The following is a 5,773-nucleotide window of genomic DNA, read 5'->3' on the forward strand; positions in this document are numbered from 1 at the left end:
TTAAAGAATGTAGTATGTTCTGATGTGGTTTACAGAGGGAAACCAGGTTTTCAATATGGTGCTTTTATTTGACAACATACACAGATGTACAACGTCGGTGGTGCAGTGGGAAAGGACTCCCCCTAATCGACACGTAGTCGAGGACCCGTACGCACGTTCCAATTAGGAAGCGGCTCAGGGTGCAACAACTACGTGTTACGTTCTAAAGCGGAGTTCCAAATAGGAAGCAGCGCTAGAAGCGTAGCACAGTGCAGCAGGTTCAACGGTAACGATCTAAATAGTGTTGAGTATGACATACAAGAGGCATGACATTTGTCCCGTACAAGACTCACAAATGTAAGAGCGGCTCAATTTTTTTACATGTACTGCTTCAAATTTTATGTCGCGTACGAGTTTGCGCCAAGAGTGAAAGAGAACGCGTCCGCGTCGACGCCGACGTCGTGTTTCTGCGCTTACTTCAAGTCGCCTCGTCGTCACGTTAGTACCCCTTTAGCAGTGCGAGCATTAGTCAGGTTAATAATCTGTTACTGAGTAAGAAGGCGGCAAAACAAAATTGTAAGTCTGATTTAAACGAATTTTATAATTATATTTTAATAATGTCTAGTATTAATTATTATAATAACATTTTGTTTGGATGTCTGTGTGTTTGTGTGATATTTCAATATTATTAATGATTCTTTTTTGAAGTTTAAACCGGCCATTACAAATTGTAGCATCTGCATAGCATAGCAATAGCAAAATGTAATGGCCGGAATAAACTTAAAACACACGCTGGAACTCCACTTGTGAAATGTTCGAAAGAATATTAAAAACAAAAAATAGCGTTATGTCTACACTTGCGATTGACTATCCTGATGTAGACAACATTACGTCTGATGATATTCAGATAATAGAATCTGCATCAGAAATTCTATCATTTTTTAAAGACGTAACGGAAGAAATGAGCTCGGAAAGAAACGTTACGATTTCAGAAGTACCTATGGTTTTTTGATATTAAACTGCATGATGAAATAAATAAAATAATTAACTAGCATAGCCAATTGTAGTGTAGATATAGTGATGATTTTCTTGTAAGTACCTACTTTAGTGATTCATTTTATTTAAGTAACTAATTGATTTTATTATATTTTCAGGTTATATTAATATCAAATGCTCTTAAAAAGAAGTGTACTAACTTTTTAATGGTGACACGTCCAGCGACAGTGACCCAAATGACAGAGGTTCTCATTCATGAAATAAATAGTCGATTCGCCGGCGTCGAAGAAAATAATATTTTTGCTGAGAGCACAATTCTGGACCCGCGGTTCAAAAAATATGGGTTCACAAACGAATTTGCATATGGTAGGACATGTGCAAATTTAAAGTCCCAAGCCGGGCGAATCCTCATTGATTCCCAACATCCTACCATACCGGAGCCTACAAATTCATCTCCGTCATCTAAACGTAAGCGCAGTATTTGGGATGAATTTGATGAACAGGTGGGTGACAATATTTTTAGGCGAAATTCGAAAAAGCATTGACTGGGGTGGCTCGCACCCGCCTCTATCCATAGCAGAGTACAGGCGTGGTTTGCCTTGAAGCCCATCCGTGTCAGTCCCTCGAATTATAAAATATTATTCATTTATAAATGAATAACATCAAAATTTCTCAAATTTATAGGTGGGTGACATTTTGAAGAACATCAACCCGACGTCAGGAGGTATCATAGAGGTAGACAAATACTTGGAAGAGCCATTGCTACCTAGGTCCCAAGACCCTGCGAAGTGGTGGTTCTCCAAAAAGGAGGCTTATCCGAGGCTCTACAAATTATTTTTAAAAAGGCTATGCATAGTAGCCACCTCTATACCCTCGGAGCGCATTTTTTCCAAGGCTGGCCAGGTGATTGTGGAACGGCGCAACAGGTTAAGCGGAAAAAAGGTGTCGCAAATATTTTTAAATTTTAATATGTAATTTTTTATTTTAAATATACCCTTTTATTATGATCAAATAGTTTTATTCACGAAACATTAAGATATTACAGAATAATACAAGTGACAAATAGTTGTCAATTACTTTTTCCAGTTGTGTTGAGTTGTAAGTAATATATCAGTCACACGTTTGTTAGGTTCATTTAAACACACCAGTACAGACTACAGAGTACGAGCAAAATGACATTGACAGAGTCGTGACTTCAAATGTATCGCTATGCTTCAAAACGTCCTTCGCCTCGCCTCAGTTGAAGTGGGACATTGTACTGGTTCAGGACAAAAAAGAGGCTACTCTTACAAACTCTTTTTCAAGTCGTGTCCTACCCAACACTAGATCTAAAGCGGAGTTCCAAATAAGGAATCAGAGCTAGATGCGTCGTAAGTTGGATTACATTCATATTCGCATAGCCGCCAGTAGTCATTCCGCGAGGGAAAATCTTAACACCGCGATGCAGAATTTGCGATTTCGACGCCAATGCCATCTAGCGGTGCGTGACAGAACTAATAAGAGTTGTTGCCTGTTTTGTGATTTTGTTACAAGCAGATTTAACTATTCTCGACTGCAAAATTGCATCACTAAGTAAGGTGTTCTGAACTACAGGCTGAAAATGAAAATATGCAAAAAGAAATGCATAAACTATTAGCATCGCATGCCACCCCAGAAATACATGAAAATAATGAAAAAACACTCGTCCTCCACGGATTACGAGAGCACTGTTCACATATTTCACGATGTTCTAATAATAAATTATAAGTCTTACAGGCTATAGAAGAAAAATGTCACATATCGGAAACAAAAAAGTTATAGAAGACCAATAAAGATTGAGCTAATTAGTAAAAAGATGAGAAAGTATATTTTAGAAAACTTCACATAGTTTAAAGAAGCTGATTTCAACGTAACCGAATACCTAAGCAAATCAGCGCTACAGGAGAGGAAAAACTTGAAACGAGCTCTATATGATACCAGGAAAAATGGCCACTTTGCTGTTATACGAAATGGTAAACTGCTTGTGGATCCTAAAAATGCTAAAGATAAGATACATTCTCAAGAAAACCACAACAACAAGGAGTCTCCCAAAATAGACAACTTAAAGAACTCTTTATTTCGCGACTGATTTTTGCATTCTGTATCAAAATATGCAGAGTATCTATAACAAGGTTCACCTCAAGGAGGTGAACTCTCGTCGCTTTATTAGAAGAAAATATAATACACTACTAATATGTATTACCGAAACTTGGTAGAATGAAGCAAAATTAAGATTACTACAAGTTAATAATTATGATATAGAGATTTTTGCTGGAAAAATCATGAAGGCGGTGGCATATGTATTTTTGTAAAAAATCAATCGAATGTTTTGAAAGATTGGATATTACATCATTATCACTAGAGACAATTTTCGAGATATGTGCAATTGAAGTACCTAAAGCTAATTTGTTAATTATAAATTTGTATCGGCCATTGAATTATTGAAATGAATTATGGAAATTGAATTATTTTACATATGTTTGGAAAAACTTTTGGAATTACAAGATAAGAAAGACTGTATTAAAAAAATAATTTTCGGTGGTGATTTTAACGTGAATTTCCTGACAAACAATAAAGCTAAAAAAACGCTTTCCAACTAATGTTAATGTACAATTTTCATCAAATAGTAAAACAACGTACACGAGTAACATCTAATAGTCCAACTTGTCTAGACTTGATATTTACTAATTTTTCCAATAAAAGAACCTTAATCGAAGTACAAGAGTTAGGTTTCTCAGACCACAGAGGGGAATTTATATCAGTTCCTCTTTTTACTCCAAAAATAAATTTCTTCTTAATTTCAAAACGAAAATTTATTGAAACAAATATTTAAAATTATAATATTAAATTAAATGAGATTCAAACGTACATTAAAAACAATAAATTTGAATGAAATTTTTGCTGCAGCTCCTGGTAGACAAATAAACGAAAACTACGATAGATTTAATGACATAATTTAAAAAAAAACACTACAGCCGTATACCAAAAAAAACTTATCAAAATAAGCTTCAAACCAAAGAAAAACTATATAACACTAGGACTAAAAATATCTTTCCGTAACGAACGAACCTTAAAAATCTTTATATAACACACTAAAAATACAATAATAAGAAACTGTTATAAATCATACTCTAAAATACTTAAAAAAGTGGTATGCAAATCTAAAAAAATAAATAATATTAGACATTTTAATCAATCATGCAAGAAAATTAAATCCATGTGGACAATTATAAATAAAGAAACAAGTAAAATTCCGTGTAATAATAAAAATACAGAACTTAAAATAAATAACTCACAAATAATAAGAGAGCCAAAATTAGTTGCTAATTTATTCAACAATTTTTGTGATTCAGTTGGAAACATTAAATACTACCGGCCAAAAAAGCCCCTCATAAACATGCTTGAAAACACATTTTTATAAGACAACCAGAAGAAAATGCAGGAAAACAAGTAATAAAAAACTTAAAAAATAAATCTCCAATAGATGAAATTTCTACTTCAATAAAAAAATGTATTCACGAATAACACCATATACCAAACTCATAGGTCAATCGTTCACTGAAGGTCAGTACCCAGATTTTTTAAAAATATCACTGATCAAACCCATACTCTTATTATTATTATAGATATTAATATGATATAATAATAATATATATATACCCAAGTATGTATACATACTAGAGTCGTGCAAATTTATTAGAAACCATCCCACTTTATTTACTCCGAAAATTGAAATTACGTAACAACAGAAACCTACATCAATGACTACTACAATGTACGATTTTCTAAATTGAAATAAGTTTGTTCTGTGCCGCAAGTTTTCTCCAACAACTAAAAGAATTCCTCATAAACAAAAGTTATTATAATATTAAAGAATTTTTCAATGACAAAATATATTTTATTATGTAATTACTTTGTTTGTTCCCAATTTATCTTATACATGTATAATTGTAATGATTTATTTAATATGATCACAATTTTATTACTTTTATAATGAGTAAGTGTCCTCATTACTTTGCTGTGCCCTTACAGGGTATCACGTGTACATTTTCAAGCCACTTTACTTAATGTAAGTGTGAGAATGCAATAAATGAATAAATAAATAAATAAACGATCGACGGTTATTAAAACCACAAAAATTTTTTTTCATTTTCTATTGGTAAAAATCAATTTAAATGTTACTTAACATTAAAAATAACATTTCTTTTTCTTAAATTTTGTACTTAAAACGTTTGTCAATCCCAATTGCACTGTTTTTTTTCGATACAAATGTTTTGTATCGAAAAAAATGATAATTTCATGATGATTTCACTTCATTCATTTCATGAAAATGGCTGACCGCCATTAATAAATTAAATTGTAATTTGTATCTCTTTGTTAGAATTCTATTATACTTTATAATTGATTTGTTCGATTTATTGATTGTTTATTCGAATAAAACCTTTTTAGGTATGTACTAATAAAAATACCGTTCCAAAAAGTATGTATTAAAAACAAAATGGCGTCCAGAACAATTTTGAAGCAAAAACCTCTAGATATATCGTTGATTTCAAGAATCGAGTACTTTTCAACTATCAATTTAAAGAGAACACGTAGGTTCTGAAAATCAATTCAAGTGGGGTCGGCATACATCGAGTATATAATCAGAAATAGAGACGAAATAAGGGCCATATATTCCTGATAACACATTAGCGATACATCTCTTATAATTATCGACTCTCGTTTGCACTGAAATATAGACAGGCCAACTACTGACCTGTGTGTACGTCTCCGTATATTC

At 32.8% G+C, this 5,773-nt stretch overlaps 1 long non-coding RNA gene across 1 annotated transcript; it reads left to right on the forward strand.

Moving 5' to 3' along the window:
• The first annotated feature begins 398 nt into the window (after positions 1-398).
• LOC113231146 lies at positions 399-1,790 on the forward strand. The gene is made up of 3 exons (XR_003310537.1): positions 399-555; positions 1,134-1,478; positions 1,660-1,790. It is a non-coding gene; the product is annotated as an uncharacterized LOC113231146 (long non-coding RNA).
• The last annotated feature ends 3,983 nt before the right edge of the window (positions 1,791-5,773 follow it).

Source organism: Hyposmocoma kahamanoa, unplaced genomic scaffold, assembly GCF_003589595.1.
Source record: "Hyposmocoma kahamanoa isolate Upper Pololo Valley unplaced genomic scaffold, ASM358959v1 64, whole genome shotgun sequence".
NCBI lineage: Eukaryota > Metazoa > Arthropoda > Insecta > Lepidoptera > Cosmopterigidae > Hyposmocoma > Hyposmocoma kahamanoa.